The sequence below is a fragment of the Sarcophilus harrisii genome, chromosome 4 (genome assembly GCF_902635505.1).
Source record: "Sarcophilus harrisii chromosome 4, mSarHar1.11, whole genome shotgun sequence".
NCBI classification, from domain to species: domain Eukaryota; kingdom Metazoa; phylum Chordata; class Mammalia; order Dasyuromorphia; family Dasyuridae; genus Sarcophilus; species Sarcophilus harrisii.
Genome location: NC_045429.1, coordinates 381,509,974 through 381,533,622, shown reverse-complemented (window position 1 = coordinate 381,533,622; position 23,649 = coordinate 381,509,974).

The following is a 23,649-nucleotide window of genomic DNA, read 5'->3' as shown; positions in this document are numbered from 1 at the left end:
TTTTAAAAAGAAAGTAAAGTTAGAGCAGAGATAATTGTCTAAAGAAGTACCGAGGGGTTGAGTGAATGGAGATTTTGATAAGGGCAAAGAATAGGAGTAAGACAAGTGAAATATAGGGAGAAATGGAATAAAAGGAATTTATAGTCACATAGGGAAATGTCAGAATTTCTAATTAAGGAAAGGATATACTTGTGGATAATAGAAAGAACTAGTATATGACCTGTGTGTGGCAGAGGTGAAGTGAAAGAATAAGTCATGGGACTGAAAGAGGCTGAGGAAATGGGAGGTCAAGGAATTTGAGAGAAAATGCACATGGATATGAAAGGGGGGATTGTAAGTATTGTGAAGATAAGAACTGAAAATGAGAGGAAAATAGTGAGTCAGGTCCTAAACTCCTTTAAAAAGAAGAAAGAATGATCTATCTAGAGGTCTGTATTATACAGTGACCATAATTTCAATTGAGTGGAAAAATGTTCATTGTGAGGACTTCAAAAGAGAAAGTTAGCTAATAGAGGAAAGGATCTAAAAGAGATTCTAAAAGTGATCTCGCTGCAATAACATGTGATAGGTAGATCCTATCACAGTTGTAATTGAACATGTTCCATGGTTCTGGCCTAAATCTTCTCATTTTGGTAAATCCGAAGATATTACTGCCAAAAAGTTGTTACACAGATACAGTTCAGAGGTGAGACAGGGAAAAAAACAAACAAACAAGATTAGTAGTTAGAGTATATCTAACTATATATAATTAGACATATATAGCTATAACTTTAACTTATAGAGCTAAAGGACTATGAGTATAAAAGTATATGGAGCAAGAGAATGGTTAAAATCAGGATTGAAATGGTAAGGTTACTAGATCTGAAATAAGACTGTAGAATACTAATTTAGTTCCACAGACACTGATTGTTCCTATCCCATGTGCAAAGCCTTGCAAAACCTCTTGGTTAGATACTGATGCAGACAACAGGTGAGCAAGTTTTGGGGAAAATAGTTCTCTTGATTTGCTGCATTCTGTGTTCTGTGGGCAAAGAAATGCATAGATTTTGAGTGAGGGTGTGCCAGTACACCTTAGGGCGAATATTACCATTGACCCTTCCCCTCCCCAAGGAATGAAAATATTATTTTTATTTTATATAAATATATATATATTATGTATACATTTATTTATGTGTGCATATATTTTTTTACATATGAGGAAAACAGGTTCAGAAAGTCTTGCATGTGGTAATATAATAATAAGTAAAGTAGATGACATAAATAGAGGGTTAGACTTGGAATCAAGAAAATCTTCATTTGAAATCCCGTTTAGACATTTGGTAGTGGTGTCTATGCAGATAAGTCTCACAAACTTTTTCAACCTCAGTTTCTTCATCTGTAAAATGGTGGTAATAAAAGCATAGGATTTACATGAGGATCAAATGAGATCATATATGTAAAGCATTCTGTAAGCCTTGTTACTAAATGAAAGAGCTAAGTCTTCTACTCCAGTCTTCTGACTTGGGGCCAGTGCTCTCCACTATAGCTAAGAATAACTATTGATTATCTAGCATCTATTATGCACAGGGCTAAGCTCTTTACAATCATTTGATCCTCCCAACAGCCCTGGGAGATAGGTGCTATTATTATCCTCATTTTACAGATGAAGAAGTTGAGGCACAGAGAGATTGATAACCATAGCTAAAATTCATACAGGATTTACTATGTTCCAGGCATTGTGCTAAGTGTTTTATAATTATTATTTCACAATGATGTGATTGAGATTGGCAATTGCTGGTTCCAAATGATGTGCGTGGGGTTTAGCACCAAATGATGAGATTATAGGCACCAAATGTTGGGGTCTGTTCATGTGAAGAATTCACAATGGCCATTCTCTTTGGCAAAAGATAGCTATATGTAGGAGAAGAGGTTATAGTCAAAATGAAGAGATATAAAAGACATCAGAAATGGCAATAAGAAATAAAATTGGGAGAGCATATAGTTAGCAAGGAAAGGAGTTTTAACAATTAATGATAGACAGTGGAATAGGTTAGGTTCAAGGGACAAAACAGTCAACAACTATAGCAACCTAGTCTTTGACAAACCCAAAGACCCCAGCTTTTGGGATAAGAACTTAACTGTTTGACAAAAATTGCTGGGAAAATTGGAAACTAATATGGCAGAAACTAGGCATTGATCCACACTTAACACCGTACACCAAGATAAGGTCAAAATGGGTTCATGACCTAGGCATAAAGAATGAAATTATTAATAAATTAGAGGAACACAAGATAGTTTACCTCTCAGACCTGTAGAAGGGGAAGGAATTTATGACCAAAGAAGAACTAGAGATCATTACTGATCACAAAATAGAAAATTTCGACTATACCAAACTGAAAAGTTTTTGTACAAACAAAACTAATGCAGACAAGATTAGAAGGGAAGCAATAAACTGGGAAAATATTTTTACAGTCAAAGGTTCTGATAAAGGCCTCATTTCCAAAATATATAGAGAATTAACTCTAATTTATAAAAACTCAAGCATTCTCCAATTGAAAAATGGTCAAAGGATATGAATAGGCAATTCTCAGATGAAGAAATTGAAACTATTTCTAGTCATATAAAAAGATGCTCCAAGTCATTATTAATCAGAGAAATGCAAATTAAGACAACTCTAAGATACCACTACACACCTGTCAGATTGGCTAAGATGACAGGAAAAAATAATGATGATTGTTGGAGGAGATGCGGGAAAACTGGGACATTGATGCATTGTTGGTGGAGTTGTGAATCTAATCCAACCATTCTGAGAGTAGTTTGAACTATGCTCAAAAGTTATCAAACTGGTATATCCTTTGATCCAGCAGTGTTACTACTGGGCTTATATACCAAAGAGATCATAAAGAAGGGAAAGGGATCTGTATGTGCACAAATGTTTGTGGCAGCCCTCTTTGTAGTGGCTAGAAACTGGAAATTGAGTGGATACCCATCAGTCGGAGAATGGCTGAATAAATTGTGGTATATGAATATTATGGAATATTATTGTTCTGTAAGAAATGACCAACAGGATGATTTCAGAAAGGCCTGGAGAGACTTACACGAACTGATGCTGAGTGAAATGAGCAGGACCAGGAGATCATTATATACTTCAACAACAATACTATATGATGACCAGTTCTGATGGACCTGGCCATCCTCAGCAATGAGCTCAACCAAATCATTTCCAATGGAGCAGTAATGAACTGAACCAGCTACACCCAGAGAAAGAACTCTGGGAGATGACTAAAACCATTACATTGAATTCCCAATCCCTATATTTATGCCCACCTGCATTTTTTATTTCCTTCACAAGCTAATTGTACAATATTTCAGAATCTGCTTCTTTTTGTACAGCAAAATAATGGTTTGGTCATGTATACTTATTGTGTATCTAATTTATATTTTAATATATTTAACATCTACTGGTCATCCTGCCATCTGGGGGAGGGGGTGGGGGGTAAGAGGTGAAAAATTGGAACAAGAGATTTGGCAATTGTTAATGCTGTAAAGTTACCCATACATATAACCTGTAAATAAAAGGCTATTAAAGAAAAAAAAACCAATTAATGATAGAAAAGATAAGTTCTGTAGTGAAACTCATAATTAACCAGGAGAAAGGGAACATCCTATGAAGTTAGAATATGCCCTTAGCTGGGAGACCAAATTTGTAGAGGAATTAAGCACCCTAAAAGAGTTAGTTAGTATACAAAAGAGAAAGACACCATAATGTATGGTGGGGTGAGAGAAGAGACACCATGATAAGTAGGCATGGGGGAAGAGGAAGAGAAGAGTTGTCATGGTGGACTGACCTAAAGGGTTCAGCAAAGATAGCATGAGCTGTGGAGAAATTTATAGTAGAAATGCAACATGAGGGTTTTTGATGTAACTTAGATTTCTGACGTAACTCAGATTTCTGACCAGACATAGCAAGACAGGGCTGCCCACAACCTTCACAGAGTGTGGGACCACTGATCCCCATCAGTGCTCTTCCCTGCCTGCTCCAGGAATAAATATTGATATCTATCAATCAACCAGTCCCTCTCTATCAACCACACCCAGTTACTAAGGACCTCATCAATTTGATCTTCACAACACTGGAGAGATGGACTATTATGATCCTCATTATGCAGTTGAGAAAACTGAGACAGAGAGTGAGTAGATGACTTGGATAGGGTCAGAAAGTGCTTGGATTGAATCTTCCTGACTTCAGGCCCAGCCCCACCTAGTTGCCCACTAGAATACTGATGATGAATATTATGATGAAAAAGTTTTCAAAAACTGATCATTTCAAAGGTAGCCTGCTCTGATATATGGTGAAATTTGATTCTTATTCAGTTCCTTCACTTAATAGCTGTGTGGTATCAGGCAATTCATTTAACTCTACCTCTCATCAAACACTTGTTTTCTAAAAACCAATTTAAATATGTGCTTAAAAAACTAAGGTCACATTAAACTTTTTGTTTCTGACATATTTACAATAATTGGAGGAAATTCTATCAATATCATAAGATATTGATCTTATAAAAAAAAGGAGAAATAAAACAGAAAAACACATGGGTGGAAGGGGAAAATGTTTATTCAGGCAATATTACAGGAATAGATTTCTTTTTGGTGTGGAAAGCTGCTGTATCTGCCCTATTCATACAATAGTGGTTCAGCATTAGCAGTCTTTTAAAAGGCTGAGAACAGTGCTCCTTCCTTTAAAACAACAAAAAACCCCAAAATAACAAAAAACCTTCCCGGGCCTAGTTGTTTAGGAATGCCTGCATCGTGATGGTAATGTGCCCTCGCAGAGCTTAAACTTCCCTGCCTCTGCATTCACAATATAAACAGGAAGGATTAGGGTGACCCCTTCCTTTTCTAAAGGACTAAAGCTGTCCCGGGAAAAGCTCTGGTTACCTTGCATCCTGAACAGACCACATCCTTGATGACAAATGTTCCATATTCAATCCCTTTGTAGTTCATGGGAAAGCACTGTTAATCCACCAAACATTGCACACACACACACACACACACACACACACACACGTCTGTTAGCTTGATTCAGTTCCTCCTCACAAAGCCCAAACTGGGCTTACTGTGCCATATTATACCCAATGGGAGGCAATTCTCCTCAATCCCTTTGCTTTACTTGGTATTTCTCTCATAGGAGAACCTTTTCTTCAGTTTCTTGTCACATCTTCAGTCTTGAGTTTCTAAATATAGCATGCTGGCACGTTTAAAAAAAAAAAAAAAAAAGGAGAGGTTGCACCTTTGGCTCCTCTAATGTGAAATTTCAGAGGACAAAAAAAGGGAAATATAGCTAGGTCCTGATTAGTGCAATAGTGAATCCCTTGAAGTTGTACCATTATTTTAATTTTTATTGCATATTTCCAATGGGCTAGAACTAATTACCACATTCTACAAATAATTATATATTTGAAGAGTGTGAATTAGAATAATTCACAAGATTCACTATTTGTACTAATTAGGATTTAGGTATAATCTAGAGTAAGGGTTCTTAAGATTTAAAAAAATTGATACTTTATTTTCCCCAATTACATGTAAATGTAATTCTAGGATCCATGAACTTGGATGGGAAAGAAAAGTCACATCTTTATTTTTACTAATCTCTAATTGAAATTTAGCCTTTCCTACAATTATTTTTAAAAATAACAAGATTATTCTAAGAAGGCATCTATAGTGTAGCCAGATTTCCAAAATGGTATGTGATAAAAAAAAATTAATTAAGAACCCCTCTCCTACAGCTTGCTCTGCTTTGTCCTCATTGCCAGATTCTAGTCCTTTTGTCTGTCACTTCTGTGTTTTTATTTCTTATCTGTTTCTTCTTTGCTTTTTGTCCTCTTTCTCCCCTCTACTCTGTAGTAGTAGTAAAATTTTGGGCATTGGTTTTCTATAACTTTAAATTTTCAGTCTTTGAATTCTCTATTCTCTAGTCCTTACCCCCTAAATGCCCCCTAAACCAGAGATAATTGCTATGTCAAGAGCAGAAACACTACCCTGGAGAGGATACAATCTAATACAGCAAGACTGGTTGACTATCTACCTACTAGTTCAAAACACTGTAGACAAAATAGAAACAGATGTAATAATGTAAACAAACAAAAAAAGTATATTCTTTAACACTTTGAAGAGGAGCATGAAATCAAGAAAGGCTTCTCATAGAAGATGGTCCATAAAAAGAACACTGGAGAAAGCCAAACAAAGGTGAAGGTGAAGGTGGGGTGCATGGGATACAGTAGCCTGCAAAAGGCACAGAAATCAGAGACTGAATGTTATATGCCAGAAATAAGTAGTCTGAAGGAGAGTAACACATAATTAATCTAAAAAGATAAGAACTTCTGTCTATGAAAGCCCACCACATTTGCCCAATACATATATCCTCCATGATGTTCTAATCCCATCTTCATGCCATACCACCAAGGATACCCTGTCATCCTCACTTTTAATTTTCTTTCTGAGAACAGTAATTAAATTTTGGTCATGGGTTTACCTTCATTTTGAATTTCCAGTTTTTGAGTTTTATTCCTATTCCCTAGAACTCACATCCCTAACTGGGTACCACAGAAGTTTTGGCCACTGCTACTTCTCAGGTAGATAGCTATGTTATATAGCTCCCTTCCTTCTGCCCTCCCCAATTTTTACATCCTGAAGGAAGTAAAGAGTAAAATCCAGTCCTATCCTTCACAGAAAGAATGTGTCAAGTCATTTGCCCTATGACTCCATTCAGCACACTTGTACTTTCTTTCTTTCTTTTTTGTTTTTGCTAAGGAAATTGAGGTAAAGTGACTTGCCCAGGGTCACACAGTTAGGAAGTGTTAAGTGTCTGAGGTCAGATTTGATCTTATGTCCTTCTGACTTCAGGGCTGGTGCTTTATTCACTGAGCCACCTAGCTGTGCCCACACTTGTACTTTCTCTAATCAAAACAGCCTTCCCTGGCCATCATTCCCCTATATGTATATCTTTCTTTTATTAGAATATAAGCTCCTCAAGAGCAAGGATTTTCTTACTTCTTTGTGTGGGGGAAAAACACACAAAATTTGATGTCCCAAATGTAGCAGCTATAGGAATCATCTGCAAGAATTCCTCTACCATGCTCTAAAAACCTCTTCACCCTGGAAGCTCATTTTATCTCTGGACTACTCACAATGGAAGTATCCTCCACTCCTGAGATATCACCTTCTGATTGTCTGGATCTTCCCAGAACCTCCAATTTAAGGAGGAGGCTCAAACCAATCATTCCTCTCCAGGTTATACTGCTGACTCTTCCCCAGAGTTTCTCTACCATGTCCCCATTGCCTGGATACCTTGCCCTCTCCCATGTTCCTTTTATATGTTATCTTCCCCATGAGACTATAAGCTCCCTAAGAAGGGGGACTGCATTCTTTCCTCTTTGTATTTGTATTTCTGACGGGGATGAATGGACTCCAGCAAAAGTTCTTATACTTCCTTATTCCTGATTCATAGTAAGTGTTAATAAATGCTTATTGACTTATTACTATACCTGGCAAAAGGTAAATTCTTAATAAGTGATTTTTAATTAATTTATTCATTTATTAAATGCGAAGCTGAAGTCAGATGGTTGTTCTTTCCTTAGCAAAGGGAGACAATTTTCTTAGGAAGCCTAGATGAGACATTAGCAGGCACTGGAGAAAGTGGAGGTGGGGTGAGGAGGTCAGGAAGTCACCCTGAAGCGTTTTTACTTTTTAAGAGATATTCAGAAAATAATATAAAGCAAATCTTTCCAGTTTACTTTTATTCTCCATGCTTAAGATCTCTGAAGTCCCCCTTCCTATGCCTATATTTCCCTTTTAATGAATGTTCAGAGTGGATAAGCCTATAAGTCATCCTGTACTTAATTGTGGTGTAAATATCTGGCCAAAGACAAAATATTTAGGTTTACATATCATCTGTAGACATTGCTAAGAAGGAAGAGGGGGAGAAGACTTCCAAATGCTGCTCCCTATAAATTCTAATTACAATAGGACATGACTACAAATAGAATGTCAAAATTGTAAGAGAGAGTAGAGATTCCTATTTAAGCTAATAATCTTATTTTACCAATGAGAAAATTAAATTGACTTGCCCAAGATCATTACAGGTGAAAAAGGATTAGAAACTTCACCTTCTTTCTACTGCACATCACCACACTTGCCTGAGGGGCAATTTGAGAGGAACAATTTGTAGACCACAAGTGTGGGGGTGTATTTGAACAGCTGTCTCTCCCTAGTTGGGAACAAACAGAACCAAGAGCTTGATCCTCTCTGTACTGAGGCTGTAGTCAGATGTACACTATGGTGGGTGTAGCTTGGAAGGGCAGAGTTTGTTCCATGCAAGCCCTACTCTGGGATGGGGGAGGGAATTGTACCAGCTGTGTAAAAAAAAAAAAATGTGGCTCATGCATTTTAGAACATACAATTGCTAAGTGTGACGGGACAACACAAGTTCATTAATAGGTGACATCCTTTATGTTTCAGAAGAATGAGAGGACTAATTGTATTACCAATATGAAAAGTCAGGGTATGCTAAAGACCCCAGCTTCAGGGATAAGAACTCAATATTTGACAAAAATTGCTGGGAAAATTAGAAATTAGTATGGCAGAAACTAAGCAGTGACCCACACCTAACACCCTATACCAATATAAGGTCAAAATGGGTTCATGATTTAGACATAAAGAGTAATATAAGCAAATTAGAAGAACAAAGGATATTTTACCTCTCCAATCTGTGTGGAGAAGGAAGTTTTGAGTACATTATGAAATGCAAAATGGATAATTTTGATTATATTACATTAAAAAGTTTTTATACAAACAGTATCAATGCAGACAAGATTAGAAGGGAAGCTGTAAACTGGGGTGAAAAAATTTTATATCCAAGGGTTCTGATAAAGGCCTCATTTCTAAAATATAAAGAGAATTGACTCAAATTTTTAAGGATACAAGCCCTTCTGCAACTGATAAGTAGTCAAAGGATATGAACAGATAATTTTCAGATGAAGAAATTAAAACCATTTATAGTTATATGAAAAAATATGTATAGTATACATGTGCAATTACGTAAAACATTTCCATATTAGTAATTTGTACAAAATAACAGGAAGGAAGGAAGAAAGGAAGGAAGGAAGGAAGGAAGGAAGGAAGGAAGGAAGGAAGGAAGGAAGGAAGGAAGGTAGAATTAAAGGAAAGAAGAAAGGAAGGAAGGAAGGAAATGGGAGAAATACTCTCTTGGGGTTATTCAGAATACTCTTCTTCCAAATTCCTGATTTTAAAAAGTTCACTCTCTTGAAGGACATTATTGATAGTGAGATTAAATTAAGTTTCATTAAGTTAAGTTAAATTAAGTCTTGGTCAGACCCCATTCAACCTTACATGGAATTTAATCTAAAGTGGGGAAACCCCTTGTGTTCTATTCAAGCTTGGGTGGAAATAGTTCTTTTTATCTAGATAGTCCACTTGTAATTTCTGATCCCAAATCATTATCATAAACCCTCCAACTCTGCACAAATTGACTATGTATTTAAAGCTGTTTTACCTATATAGTATTGGTTAATTCACATAAGCATTTCTCATGGAGCAACCTTTGATTTTGCTTTTGAATATAATGATTTCAGCATTTCTACAAAAACAACAACTTTTAATTATATTTGAAAAATCCTATGGCTTATTATTGCTGTCCAATTTTACCATTGCTTTGTGAAATAAAAGCTATTTGCTCCAAAATTATTTCTGTAAGTTTTAACTTGTTTATTTCATGCTTGGGGAATATCTATTAGTTTTTCGCCTCCTTTTTGACAAGGAAATATAAGCCCAGTATTTTACTAAGGGTTTCTAAAGAGATCAAAGAAAGAGGAAAATGAACAACAAAAAAAAGTTGGAACTAAAGGGGTTCCTATCACTTTAGTAATACTGAATAAATTATGGTTTGTGAATATAATAAAACAGTATTGTGCTTTGGTTTGTTGTGTGTCCTTCATTCTTAAAAAGAACCATGACATCAGAAAGGTGATATAATGACTTGCAAGTGATTTAAGTACTTTTTGTGCTTTAAGAAATGACTAAAGGATTAGTTCCAGAGGTAACACTCATTATACTTAGCTTTGTGATAGAGAGAGGGGAATTGAAATATTCCTTGTTCTACAGTTCTACTTCCAGGTTCTCCCTCTTTCTCCAGCACTCAAAAACCTTTCTCCCTTTAAGGTTTATTCTATTCATCTCTTACTTAATTAAAATTATGATAGCTGTTGTCTACAGAAACCCAGGTCATTTCCAACTTCCTTTCTCAATGAGTTTGATTCTTGGCTCATAATTTTTTTCTCCTTTCCAAATCCTGCCCTCATTCTAGGATACTTCTTGTATAAATATTGGTCATCCCTCAAATATTTTCACCACTCAGTCCCTCAACCTACTCTTCTTCCATGGGCTACTCCTCCATCCAACCACACAGAAAGATACTCATATTTTTGATTTTGCCATCATCCACAAATGTTTTTACCTCTATGTTTAAGAATTCTGAAATCCCCTTATCTTCAAAATCTATTGTTTTTCACCTCTGTCTTTGCTTTCCCTTGAAAAACTTTACTCTATCTCTACCTCTAATGCCTTTAATTACCCCCGCCCAAGACATTTCTTCACTAGTCACTCTCTTCTCTTCTCCCCATCTTGACACCTTAAGTGAATTGAGACAACACTACATTGTCATCCTGTTTTAAATTCCTACAGCCAAAGCTTTGGATCACTCCCAGCATTCATTGTCTTTGCTCCTACTTATATGTTGCTGAACAAAGAAGTAGAAAAGCATGCAGATGTTCTAAACAAATCCACTACAAATTCATGTTACATAACTTCAAAAAGGTCCTCACTGTGACTAATAAATCCTACTATACCTCTCTCATCAATTCATTATTCCACTCTCCAAAGCTGTTCTTCCAAAGCTTTTCATCTTTCTTCCAACCTCCCAGGGCTCCTTCTCTCGCGCTATTCTCTCAGTTGAAAAACTTACCTCCTATTTTTACAATAAAAAAATTGAGGCCATTCCCTATGAATTCCCTCATGTCTCTTCTTTCTCATTTCCTATCACACAGATGCCTTCTGCCATTTTTCTCCTCTTTCATTCCCATCTCATATGATGAAATGGCTCTAATTCTCACCAAGGCTAACTCCTCTATTTGTTCAAAAAATCTCATTGCATTCCATCTCCTTCACTACAACTGATCCCTCTGTCATCGTCATTTATCTTCAATCTCTTCCTTTCTACTAATTCCCTACTGTATATCAATATGCTCATGTCTGCCTGAAAAAAAAAAACACCACTTGATATTTCTATCCCTGATAATTATCATTTTATATTTCTTCTACCCTTGGTAACTAAACTCCTTGAAAAGATCATCTATAATCATTGCCTGTACTTTTTCTCCTTTTAAGGGTTAACCCTTACAATTTGGCTTCCAACTTTTATCATTACACTGAAACTGTTCTCTCCCAAGAAACTAAAGCTCTCTTAGTTGTCAATCCAATTTCTCATTCTTCTTGAATCTTCTGCAGTCTTTTGATATTATTGATTCCTCTCCCTTTCTTAATATTTTCTAGCTAGGTTTTTAGGACACTAATCTCTTCTAGTTCTACGTATTTGACTACTCCTCTATCTCTTTTGCTGAATCCTTCCCCAGATCATGCCTTCAAATCATAGGTATCCCTCAAGGTTTATCCTGGGACTTCTCTTCTACTATAGCACATTGGAGAAAATGCAGGAGGACAGGTCACCATGGTGGTGTGAGATAAAGTGAGTCTGAGTCCAAGGGTTTGTGCTTCAGCCTCCAGCCACCACAAAGGTGGACGATGGAATGAATCTGTCTCTGCCTCTGAGAGCTTGTTCTCTGTGGCTCTCAGTCCCTGCTTATACACTCCACACTGAGTATAAAACAATCATTATATCACTAGGAAACCATTATTTGTTGTAAGATTAAATTAATCATGCTGAACTTAGAGAACTATTAATCACCATGCTAAACTAGATAACCACTCTCTCATCAGTTCCACTGAATTAGCACTTTGTAACAATCCTCCTTTCAAGTTTAGAGTTCTGGCCCATAACATAATATCAACAAACAACTTTGAAAAACTTAGGAACTCTGGCCAATGCAACAACTAACTATTATTCCAGAGGACCCATGAAACATACTACCTATCACTTATAACAAAGAAATTATAATCTTTATATCCAAAAGTTCTGATAAAGGCTTCATTTCTAAAATATATATAAAATTGACTCAAATTTATAAGAGTAAAAGCCATTCTCAAATGAGAATGGCTTGACAAATGGTCAAAGAATATGAACAATTTTCAGATGAAGAAATTAAAACCATTTCTAGTCATATAAAAAAAGTTCTAAATCACTATTGATCAGAGAAATGCAAATTAAGACAACTCTGAGGTACAACTTCACATCTCTCAAATTGGCTAAGATGACATGAAAAGATAATAATAAATGTTGGAGGGGATGTGGGAAAACTGGAACACTAATACATTTTGGTGGAGTTGTGAACTAATCTAACCATTCTGGAGAGCAATCTGCAACTATGGCCAAAAGGTATAAACAAGTATATACCCTTTGACCTAGTAGTGTCTCTACTAGGTCTGTATCCCAAAGAGATCATAAAAAAGAGGAAAGGATCCATATGTGCAAAAATGTTCGTAACAGTTCTTTTTGCAGTGGCACTAGAAGCTCATCAGTTGGGGAATGACTGAATAAGTTATGATATATGAATGTTATGGAATATTATTGTTCTATAAGAAATGATCAGCAAGATGATTTCAGAAAGACCTGGAGAGACTTACATGAACTGATACTCAGTGAAATGAGTAGAACCAAAAGAAAATTGTACACAGCAACAAGAAGATTATGTGATGATAAATTCTTATGGACATTCAACAATTAGATGATTCAGGCCAATTCCAATAGATTTGTGATGGAGAGAGCCATCTGCACCCAGACAGAGGACTTTGGGGACTGAATGTGGATAGTATTTAGTGTTGTTTCCTTGCCTTTTGTTTGCTTTCTCATTTTTTCTCTTTTTGATCTGATTCTTTTTGGGCAGCATGATAAATGTGGAAAAATATGTAGAAGAATTACATGTATTTAACATAGATTACTTGCTGTCTAGGAGAGAAGCTGGGAGAAGGGAAGGAGAAAAATTTGGAAGACAAGGTTTTGCAAGAGTGAATGTTGAAAACTATCTTTGCATGTACATTGAAAATTAAAAAAAACTATTAAAAGAAAAAAACAAAGAACTTATAGACTCAGAGGATACTTAGAGACAGATTTTTTTGGACATGGCTAATGCAGGAATTTGCTTTGTTTGATTATGTATGCTTATTACAAGATTTTATTTCTCTTCAATTCAAGGGAATGGGGGAGTACAAAAATAGATTTTGGTTCATTAAAATAAGTTAAATTAAAATGTATACATAAATAAAAGTCAGGCCAAAAGTAAGTATATAAAATAGCTCAAATCCTTTAGGCATAAGATATAAAGGAAAGAATGCAAACTGAATGCTACTATTAGCTCAGGTTGTGCATATATGAGGGGTTATGGGAGTGTGTATCTGACCAAGAGGAATGAAATTTTTAAAAACTTTATATGGAGATAGTCTTTCTGGCTGGAATTTTTTTATTATAGCTCTTTATTTACAAAACACATGCATGGGTAATTTTTCAACATTGACCCTTGCAAAAACTTCTCTTCCAACTTTTCCCCTCCTTCCCTCCATCCCTTCCCTAGATGGCAGATAGTCCAATACATGTTAAATATGTTAAAGTATCTAATATATGTACACATATTTATATAGTTATCTTGCTGCATAAGGAAAATCGGATCTAGAAAGAAAGAAAAAGTCTGGTAGGAATTTGAAGGATCATAATACATCAACCATCTTTGGTATAAGTTCAACAAATATTTATTGAGTCCATACCGGTTGAGCATATGATTCTATCAGTTTATGATAAGTTTCCCCTTCTGGAATATCCAATGATATTAATTATCAACTTGCCTATTGGTGTATATCTATAAATCTTAGATTGCTGGCATGGTGCCTAAAAACCACTGAGAGGTTAAATGACCATCTTAATTCCACTACTGGATGTCTATCCTTCATGGCTACAATAACAAAAATTAAATCATCTCTACCCTCAAACTATTCATACCTTTAAATCATTGTCTCTGAAGCATGATTTATCATTGTTGATATTAGTAAAATTTTGATGAGTGATACCTGGATTTTGTTGGGTTTCAGTTTTTGTTTGTTTTATTTTCTTTGGGGGGCAAAAGAGGAAGGTGGTTTTTGTACCCCAAAGGGTTTTGCACATAGAGGGTTTTGCACTTCATAACTGTTTGTTGAGTTGGATTGAATTTTATTTTTGTTCCAGTTTCTAGTTAGGGGTGTGTTTTATTATGTCAACTAGAGGTACCTTTAAATTCTATTTGATTGTAATCACCACAATATTCTTTTCAGATTCCTGTCAAGAAATGTATTCTCAACTTTCAAGTTTTTTCACAACATAATTAATTTACCTGTATTGTTGAATAACAACAAAATAATTTTTCACCCATAGCTCCCTTTTAATAAACAATCTGTTTCTAAAATCTTGAAGACTATACCAACATTTCTTTTGACAGAATTGGGCCTTCTCAAGAAGCCCCTTTAAAATAACTGTATTTAGATTAAGTTTTTGCAAGGACTTAAAGCACAAATGTAAAAGTATTTCATGCCAGCATAATATCTAATGTGCCTCAAAGGTATGTGTATTTTTTGGTAAGTGAGAAGTATATATACAATTTTAGAAAATTTTACTTTGTTTTTTTAGGATACTACCCAAATCTATTATTCCATTTTTTGATATGTACATTCAGATTAGAATTTTATAGATGTTAGTTGCTTTAAATGTACTCTTATCAGCTTTGATTTCAGGATGTCCTTAAGTCTCTTAACATAATTTTGTCCTTGATAACTTTATGCTTGATGAATCTTGCCTCCAAAGGATTCCCAGGTATTTGTGAATATTGTATTTATCCACTGATCAATGTGATTTACATTTATCATCATAAATATCATCACCATCATATCCAGATTTGGGTTAAGACTCTTTGGATACACTTCAGAAAATCAAGTTTTCCTAAGAATGGTGAATTAAGATCCAATAGAAGACAAATAACATGAAAAGATGATATAAGAAAGATGTACAGTATCACAAAATATCAGGCAGAAACCCCTAGGTCACTGATGTGTCGTAACAAGCCATATAACATTAAATACTATTTCAGTCACATATAAAGTTACTTACAGTCTAAAAGAGAAATACAAAAGAAAAGGAAATATTTTCAGCTTAGTAGCTCCAAATTCACTGTGTGAATGTGAATGCTAAGTTAATCCTTGCTGGTAAAGAGGTATCATGGACTTATTTTATTCATAATCTCAAGGCAAACAGAAAATGGTCTCCCCATGATATAATACTTTGGGACACAAACTTAATTTCACCTAGAAGCAATTATAAATCTAGGCAGATACTTACTTGTGTGATAAAATTAAATATAGTTTTGCAAAGTTGGAAGTAACTATTGTCTCGATTGTTTTTAATCATTCCACTAAGAAAAGTAAATCAGAGAATCAGAGAATTTGAATATCAGAGCCAGAAGGAACCTTAGAAAGAGCTTCTACTCCATCTTCCTTTCATTATAACATGCAAGGAAGATTTTTTAAAAATTCACAAATATCAGAATAATTGGCTACAAAAATGAAGAAATTAAAAGGAGTTCCTTTTGCCATTTTTTCCCTCAAAAAAAGATCTACCCTATTCTACTCGTATTTTATTTGAATGAGTTCTTTCCCTAGCTATCATGCTGACATGAATTCATATCTGAATTTAGCTTAGACTCTCACTGATCTTTAAGGGTAATTTTCAAATCTTTCTACACAAGTCAACATGTAGTTTCCATTGATAAATAACAGCCTCTGTGCTTTTACCTCCTGCATACACTGTTTTGACAAATCACTACCTTGAAGAAGTTTTTTTTTTTTTTTTTTTTTTTTTTTTTTTTTTTTTTTTTGTATATAAGAAAAGTAATCTGTCTAAAAGAAGAGGGTATTTTCAAATTGTATTTCTAAAAACTGTCATCTACCCAGGAATCAAGAAAAAAGGAAGCTGCAGAGTAAAAAATAGCACCTGACTAAAATAAGGCCAAGAAAATAAAAATAGAGACAATCAAGAGATGAATTACAGGAAGAGGGGAAAATGGGCATTTAAACATTAATAGAAGTGGAAAATGAAAGAAAATGAGAGAGTAACTGCCTTTTTGTTCAGTGAAATGAGTACTGAATGACATGGAAATGTTAATGGAACAGGAAAGGAGCTTCCCCATTGAACTATCTCATTATTTAGGATTTCAGAATAATGAAATCCAAGTTGTGGGGTTAACACAGATCCAATTCTTCATGCCAGATGATTACCTTGCTGTTTCCATTAGCCTGTGTTAATGACCAAACTATTATAACAGAAAGACATCAGGGGGATAAAGTTAAAAGGTCAAGTCACATTCAGACCTTTCATTAAACTGAAATATAAAGTACTTATTTTTCTTTTTGGTGCCCTTATATAATACAATTTTCATACCTATGTATAAACCAATTACCATAACTATTACCACAATTGTAGCTCTCTATTTTTCTGTAATAATCCAAGTTTTTTCTTTTATGAGTAAATGTTTAAAAGACCACCATACATGTATTGACTTTCTGAAAGGGACCTCTTGTTGACCTTAGCTATTTTGCCCTTTTAAACAAGTTTTGACATTAAATAGAACTTTTTTTTTTTTTTACACAACTTATTTCTTGGCACTTCTTTCATAGTTTAGATGAATACAAACTAAAGTCTTTTCTTACTTCTCATTCTTCTCATCAATGGTCTTTTGGTTCTAGCATAACTTCCCTCATTCCTTTGCATCCCCAGCCCCCACATCCTGGAGAATTTATTCATATGTACATGGAAATTCCTTTACATTGGCAAAACACTGGCTTCATTCATGAAACTCTTTATGCATATGCTTTTGTCTTTTCCTCTGAGCTCTATTTTTATGTTAGGAATTTACTAATAAAGTTCATTTAGTTTAGGTGTAGCTGATTTCTAAAAAGGAGGTCAAAATGAACAAAGTTTACTTTGATGATAATATGAATAGGATCTTTTTGACTTCTTCAAAAATCAATCTTCAGCTACTAAGCAAAAATTAAGACATTTGTACTTGTCTGTTTCAATAGCAGATGTAAATCATATACTAGTTTTATAGAAACCCTATACCTTTCAAGGTTCAATAAAATGAAAAATACAAAGCTTTCTTCAAAATTGGAAAAAACAAAAACAAAAACCTACCAGTTTTTGATTTGATATTTGAGTTTTTATCATTTTTAAAGCCTGATAGTTTTATATGTAATCAATTGTGATATATTAGAAAAAGCAGAAATTTGATAAAAGGTTCAAATCCCAGCTCAACTCTATCACTCTGTTTGATAAGAACAATGATATCTGTACTATCTATCTCACAGAGAGATTTTTATGTTATGTAAAATAATTTTAAAACCATAAATACATGTATTAAATATATTTGTATACATATATGTTGCTATTTATTCATTTTCAGCCATTTCTGACTCTGTGACTCCTTTTTGGTTTTCTTGACAAAGATATTGGAGTAGTTTGCCATGTCTTTGCCAGCTCAGCTAGTAAGTGTCTGAGACAAGATTTGAACTCAAGAAAAGCAGCTGCTCTGACTTCAGACTCAGAATTCTAAACACTGTACTACCTAGTTCTATGTGTATCTGTATCTCTGTAAATGTGCATATAATTATTTATCATCATTATATACAATAGTAATATAGAGAGAGAGGCAGCCACCATGATAAAATATAGAGGATTTAAATCTTTGAATCAGAAGTCTTAAGTTTGAAACAGACTGTAATCCATACTAGCAATGCTTACGTGTAAAATTATTTGCAAACTCTAAACCTCAGTAGGAGACAATGTTGCCAGGTGCTAAACTTGGAGTCAGGTAGATATGTTTTTTTTTCTTTTTTTTAAATAGTACCCCTCCAATTGTTTGAAAAGACAATTTTTAACAATCATTTTTTAAATTTGAGTTTTGAATTTTTCTCCCTCCTTCTCTTTCTACCTTCCTAAAATGGTAAGCAATTTGATATACATTATATATGTGCAATCATGTAAAACATATTTGTATTAGTTGTTATAAAAGAAAAAACAGACCAAAGGAAAAAACCCACTAAAAAGTAAGAAGTAAAAATAGTATGCTTCCATCTGCATTCAAAATCCATCAGTTTTTTCTCTGTAAGTGGATAAGATTTTTCATCATGAAAACCTTTGGAATTGTCATGTTCTAATCCCACTTCAAACACTGTTTCTGTGACCCTCAGCATCTCAATTCAGTCCCCTGAGTTTTAGTTTCCTCAACTGTGAAATGTAGGGGTTAGATTTGATGGCTTGTCAGATTCCTTCCACCTCTAAACCTATGATAAAGGCCAGCTATTATGTTATTCTGGACAAGTCACTTAACCTGAGTTTCAGTTCTCAACTCTGAAACAAAGAAAATAATATTTGTATTACCTACTTCAAAGAAATATTATAGAAAAAAGTACTTTGTAAACTTTAAAGTGCTATTAAAAAATGTTATGTCATTAACAACCTTGTGGGTGTCACAAGAAAAGTACTTTGTCAACACTGCTGCTCTATAAAAATATGAATATTATTATATTCATTTTCTTTTCATATTTCATGATTCTCATAAATGTTCAAGAAGAATTATGATTTTTGTTGTTGTTTAAGGTGATTATGGACAATGAAACTTCTTTGAGAAGTAGTGTGGTATGGTAGACTTTACAGTATTGAATTGAGTCAGGTGACTTATGAGTTCAATGTAGGAAGAGCCCTGCCTCCTACATTTCTTAGTCTTATGACTGACGATGGGCAAATCACAGCTTTAGTTTTCTCTTATCTGTAATGGAGATAATAATAACTTTAGTGTCTATCCCTCTGAGTTATTATGAGGGTCATATGCAATTATGTATTTAAAGTGGTTGCAAAGCTCTTTTTGTAGTGTCAAAGGGTTGGAAATTGAAGGAAATGCTCCTCCACTGGAAAAAAGCTGAAAAAATTAAGGTATATAAATGAAAGACAATACTATTGTATTATAAGAAATGTTGAGCAAGTAGATTTCAGAAAAACCTGGAAATATTTACATGAACTGATGCTGAGTGAGGTAAGGAGAACCAAGAGAGCATTGTACATAATAACATCAACATCTTTCAATAATCAACTATGAAAGAAAGCTCTTTCCAGCAATATAATGATCCAAGACAATTACAAAAGACTCATAATGGAAAATGCTATCCATATCCAGAGAAAAAACTGGTGGACTCTGAATGAAGATCAAAGTATAGCTGTTTTCACTTTCTTTGGTTGTGTGGGTATATATTTTTTCCTTTTGTTCCATTTCTTCCTTTACAATATGACTACTACAGAAGTATATTTAACATTATTGCACATATATAACCTATATCAGATTGCTTGCTGTCTTGGAGAGAGAAGAGAAGAGGAAGGGAGGGATAAAATTTTGGAACTCAGAACCTTATTTAAAAAAATGAATGCTGAAAGCTATCTTTACATGTAATTAGAAAAAATAAAATGCTATTTACATAAAAAAATCAAAGTGGTTACAAACCTCAAACTTCTTAACAAATATCAACTCATGTTACAAGAAGCAGTATGGTGTATTCACTAGAGTTAGATTTTTGAGGACAAGAAGACCTGGGTTTGAATCTACAATTAAACACTATTTCCCTTATTTTTCTGGGCCTCCCTTTCTTTTCAGTCCCAAATGAGAAAAAAAAATTCATACAGCAGATGGCAGGTCTTAAAGTGCTGTATAAATAGGAACTTTGTTGTTGTTTATTGAATTCAATTCAACAAATTTTTATTAAGTACTTATTATGGGAGAACTGGTTCATTAGTGAGAAAGTTATAAAGCAAAGAAAGAAAACAAAAACCTTCAAGCAAAAGCCAATGTAGGGAGAATGATAATCTAATCAGTCAATTCAGATGACCTCTGAATTCCCTTCCAAGTCTGATATTCTATAATTCTGGACAACTCAGAATGTATAAAAGAAATGGTTCCTCTTAGGAGGAAGAAAAAATGGAGAGTCTATAAAGCTCAATTGGATGCATGAGAAACTCACTGGCCAATATAAATTTTAAAATGAAATGTACAGGAAATTGAAGTAAGAGTAGTGTGGTATTTAAAAAGGTTTGGGAAACATAGTTTCTTGATAATTTATTCATTTTATTAATAAAGCCAACATGTTTATTGAATAAAAAGATGGTCCTTTGTCAGTCTCTCAGACCAAAGGCAATCATGATGAATTCACAGTGTACATACCCTTGAAGATTATAAGGTAGCCAGGATGAGAATCATCCCTGATTGTTTAGCAATTAATAAAAGAATGAACATTATAATAAGGGGCTGAGAGTGATATCAAACACCTTTGTACAGAGAGTCAATCTCTAAACCCTGACTACTCCCAGCCTTGGACAATTTAGACAAAAAGTTCTGTCTCCACCCAAGCTTAATTGGATAGAATTCACCTTGTAAGGTGACTAGAAATTCCTTGTAAGATTGGGTGGCATTGAATAGAGGAGTTTAGTTCAATTTTCAGTGGCTGAGGTCTTCAAATGAGGATAGAGAAAAGAGGGAACTCCGAATCTGTCCAAATTATTAATTATTAATAAGTCTTAGTCTTGTCTCAGTTCTATAAAAATAATGTCAAGAGAACTAACATTTGGATGAACACAAGTTAGATATGTTGTTGAAAGTGTATTTGTTGTACTATAGGTCCTTTGAGATTCCTTCCTAGTCTAAGATTCTGTGAATAGCCCTAACTGAAAATACTATAGAGATGAAGACTATGGAGCAGCAATTATCACTTTCAGATAGAAACCAAATCACATAAGGCAGGGTTATTAACCTCTTCCTAGAGGAGTTTTCCTGGAGCTGCCCTAGAAGCAAAACAAAACATACTGCAGTCCCCAACTGTAAGAGTGTGAACCTGTCTCATTTGCTTGAAAGAAGCAGTAGAATTATTCACTTCAAGAGTTAACTCCGACAAATCAAACAACTACCTACCACTTACTGATTTCAATTTTTCAGTGAATTTTTAGACAACTGAAGCTGTGCAGCCTAAGTGCAAGCTGGTTTCATTGTACAGAAAAGAGAGAGAGAGAGAGAGAGAGAGAGAGAGAGAGAGAGAGAGAGAGAGAGAGAGACTTGCTCTCCAAGGTTCTAAAATACAGTGTTTGAAATTTGAATTTTAATTGCAAAAGTCAAGGTAGTTTCATTTTATACTGGCTCCTCAATTTTACACCCAGAGAAAAGCCATCTGTGAAAAGGATGAAAATGAAATAATTATCAGATTTAGACAGAAGAAACTCAGTAAGTTCTTAATACACCCACATCCATTCACTAACATTAAGGGCTATGAACTCTATAAAACAGATTCTTTTATATATTGTTGGCCTTCCTCCAAAGTTACAAAAGTTAATCCATGCCAATGATGTCTAAAATCATGATAGGAATTTGCTGACTGCCACAGGAAATATATCTTCTTGGCTATGTATCATACATAAGGCATAGGCCAGGATAAGCATCTGGAACAAGGGTACCTGGTGGCAAAGGCAAAAAAGAGCCAGTGGATATGGATTAAAGAGCCTGGAATAAGAAAAACACAAGATAAAAAAAGCAAACAAAGATTTGGAATAAAGAGAAAAAAACTATGGCAGTTTGAGTGGATCTAGTCAGAAGAGAGATGGGCCTTTTGGCCAGTGGGAAATCACAGCTCTCAATTCATGGGGAGAAAGGTATCATCTGATGTCACTCCACTCCTCATACCAACTGCAGTGATGCTGGTTCTTTCCAAGTCTTTCTACATAGCACCACAGGGGTTGACATTGGGCTGGACTGACATCTGCTGCTACTTCTTACTACATTCTGTGCTATTTGGAGATATTCTATTGATAACATCCTTCTTTGACCTTGCTTCTCTCTCCTCCCCCCTCCCAGTTTTCCTTCCACTGTCATATTTGCAGCAATTGCTTTAGCCCATTAACAAGTCTTTTTATCTTTTGATCCTATTTTTGTTCTATTTTAAAAATGGACTTAGTTTCTGATATGAATGCTTTCTCATTCTTGAGAAACTGTTGGACCTAGGTGACTTACTAATGCTAGTGGGTAAAAGTTAAAGCTAGATCTCTCACAGCAGTCCTTTAATAAATAGCCTTAAAATCCTTCTAAGTAAAGTAGCCATTTTCTTTTGCATATATTGTCACTCTGACTTTATTACCATAATTCTATGCTGTTGAGCTGTGCAGACCATGTGCTTTTAGAATAAATATATATTAAAAAATAAAGCTGAGTCCTGTCATATGGATTTTGGTTTAAGCTGTTTGGATTCAGCTGTTGCAGCTGAAGATGGGCTGTTGCTTACAGAATACTAATCTCTATTACTATTCTGGTCTGTTCTCTCTTGTAAAAAAAATTACAAGAAGAAAGCCTATTTTGGGTTGGTCAAGCAAAATTATAGGTTGAGCCCCTAATTTGGAGATATCATGTATTCTAGAAGAGAATCTAGGATTTGTCCTGGGGTGCCTTAGTTTTGCACAGAGCCAGAAGTATCACAATTTTAGTAATCGTTTAATTTTCTGCAATAGCTTTAACAACTTCTATTTCCATTTTAAGAATCGAGAAGTGTTTTGTCCAGAACAATCCCATAAAGTATTTAATATAAGTATCATTTTCCCTCTTTAATAGATTAGGAAACTGAGGCTCAAAGAAGCTGTTATTTGTCCATAGTTATAAAAGTAGTAGACTGTCAGAGCCAGAATTCTACTTCAGATATTCTGACCTCATATTCAGCATCCTATCTACTGTCAACAATATTTCTTGAGTACTCACTGTGAGCATAGCCATATACCAGACTTGGGTAAAAATTATGCTTTACTAAATTTGAGGCTAAGATCTTTCATCTGCAACCTTTATTTGCTAATATTTTTATTATTCATCATATACTTTATTAGTCTTTTTCAGAGGACTAACTCTAGATGAGTTACTAGATGAGAGAACTAAAACACTGGATGAGATCAAATAGAAGAGAAGAAAAAGGCTGATCCTCACACTTAAAGATACAAATGGTAGCACAGAAGAAATGGACTCAAGTCATCAGGAAAATGACTCCTAAGTCAGAAAAGTCATTTTAATTCTTACAAAAATAAATGGAAAGGATTGCCAACTTTTAATAGTCTCTTTCCTTAATAAAGACTTGGTAAATCAGAACTATTTTCTCCTTATTTTCAAAGCTAACTAGTTGCCTTTTCTGACAAGTGAAAGAGAAGCTAGTTGCAGGGCTTTAAGCAAAGGAGAAAAGAGAGGTAGGCTTTTTTCATATTTTGTGGGCTTTTTGCATCATTAAGAAGTTTTAAAAGAAACAATTTGACATAGTCATCATTTATTTTAGAATATTCTCCAAAAT